This window comes from Macrobrachium nipponense, chromosome 1 (assembly GCF_015104395.2).
Source record: "Macrobrachium nipponense isolate FS-2020 chromosome 1, ASM1510439v2, whole genome shotgun sequence".
Classification (NCBI taxonomy): domain Eukaryota; kingdom Metazoa; phylum Arthropoda; class Malacostraca; order Decapoda; family Palaemonidae; genus Macrobrachium; species Macrobrachium nipponense.
The window spans coordinates 212,997,856-213,000,355 of record NC_087200.1 but is presented as its reverse complement, the minus strand read 5'-3'; positions in this window follow the sequence as shown (position 1 = coordinate 213,000,355).

Below are 2,500 nucleotides of genomic sequence, written 5' to 3'. Positions count from 1 at the left end.
ATTTCCACATGAATCATGTAACTGACTTCCTTCTTTTGTAATTGCTCTCTTTAAAATATATCCTGTAATAGAAGAACGTAAACATATTCTAATTCCCTTAAATATTTTCTCTCCTTCCATGTCTCTACTATACCATGCGATGACTGTTCGCCTGTAACTAAAAGGCAATTGACAATCTGGAAGCATTAATTCTATGTATAAAAGGATATTGAATAAAATTACTTTTATTTGTGACTGTCGAAGTTTCAAGTTCTCTCATAATGCATTTATCCTCAAAATAACACAACTTTTCTTCTCTGATATTATTTTAGTTAAGCTTACCAGCAGCTGCCTATCTCATATAGCAACGAGCACCTCAGGCTACTTAATAGTTCAGGGGCTATTAAGGATTTTTGTCGGATTTTGGAGGTCTAGGTATCCGAAGGCCTCAAAGCTATAGATAGTGAGTGTGCTATGGGCTGTATCTTTGGATTAGTTTTGTCTTAATGGTGACAATAGCTATTTGATAATCATAGTCAATTTGAAAGAATTGATGGTAAGGCTAACACAAATGTGCATGCGAAGTCAACACTGATAAAAATTAATATTGAAAAATGGGGGGGGTAATAACTTCTAAATTGAAATCCTCCACTAGCCTTATTTTTTGTCACATTTTTACTACCATAAATCATTAGCGATCTTCTTTATCCCTACCTTGTTCTCTCTCCCTTTCTCTTCCCTTAAATGCAATGCACTTGCAATGAAACTAGATACACTTTCCTTGATCCAGGTTTCCCTGTAATCGGAGGCGTCAACATCAAATCGTTCTTTGTGCATTTAAAGAGCCACTCCATTCACCACACTGGTCTTTCCCTTCGAACTTATATGCCTTATAGTGGGGTGCAAAGACCATTGAATGTAACTCTCTCTCTCTCTCTCTCTCTCTCTCTCTCTCTCTCTCTCTCTTCTATTCTCTATGTAAACGCTCCTGCTTTCAGGAAAATAGGCACAAGATAGTCCAGATACTTGAGAGAAAGAGACTAAGAAAATTCCGGTAACTTTGGGGTGTGGGATAAAATTCCAATTCTAAAAGCTCTTAACATTATGATTTTAGGGGAACATTTTTTATCGCGTGATTTTACCTTGTTCGAGCTTCGAGGATGAGCGGAACCTTATAACTTTGTCGAAGTTTTTGGAATATTCTCCTTTCTTTTCGGTACACCACTTTTCTACTGCATATTTGTAAAAATAAAATAATAAAAAATCGAGTTTATGGTATGAGCCTTTACCCATGAATCTATAGGGTTGCCACGATTATGTCTAACTTTAACCTTCAATAACATAAGAACTACTGAGGCTGGATGGGCTGCAATTTGTTATGTGTAATGGTCGATGAGTGGATGATCGAAATGTCTGTTTGTAGCCCTCTAGCCTTGGTAGTTTTTAAGATCTGGGGGCGGACAGGAAAAGTGCGGATGGACAGACAAAGGCGGCATTATAGTTTTCTTTTAATGAAAACTAAAAAATTAGTTAGGAGGAACACTCCCACGTGCTATTCTGTAATCAAATATTTCATCTTGCAATATCTTCCAAAAAGCGTGCCATTACAGAAGATGTTTAATGCACAATTATCAGAATTCCAACGACGTAAAGTTGAAATGTCATTCTAAAAGAAGAATTACTATTCTGGAATGTAAAATGTCACCTGATTCAAAGGCAAACCGAATGGTTTTCTAAGCTAAGCTCAATAAGTATTATCTCTTGTTCTGAGTGAATAATTCTATTTTTTTCTTTTTCAAAGGTTGATAATTCATCTCTAAGATCTTTTCAAATAATAATCTATTTCTCCTCTGCCGATTATAGTCCATTTTTCCTATTGATTTAATGTCGATTTACAAAAATAGTATTATTTTCCTAGCAATTTTACCTTAATAAGTAATCATATAGTCCTAAAAAATCTGTTAAAGTTAAAGTATTATACAATACAAAACTAAACACACTCCTACAATAAAAGCCTTTAGTAAACTCAAACACAAATAAAACACAAAGTCCTTCCAGCAAAGAAAACATCTCTAAAACAATAAAAAGACTGAGAGAAATCTCAGGTAAAATTCGAGTCTGAAATGACCTTGGAAGCGAAAAAGACCTGGAATGTAATAATATAAGACACTGCTATTGGTTTCTTTGTCGACCTCTCCTCTCTCTCTCTCTCTCTCTCTCAGGTCTCAAGAACGTTTGAACGCCTTTGCCTCTGGGGATGCCTTGGCAGAGAGAGAGAGAGAGAGAGAGAGAGAGAGAGAGAGAGAGAGAGAGAGAGGTGGGGGAGGGGGGGGGGGACGCTGCAGAAACAGTCGAAAAGAAAAAAGAAAAAGTATAATCCAGCAGGCAAAATGAAGACTTACACTTTTAGCAATTGTTTTGCAATAGAGAGAGAGAGAGAGAGAGAGAGAGAGAGAGAGAGAGAGAGAAGAAGGAACAGCCGAATATGTAACCTCAGAAGAGTGGCTTCAGTACACAAAGA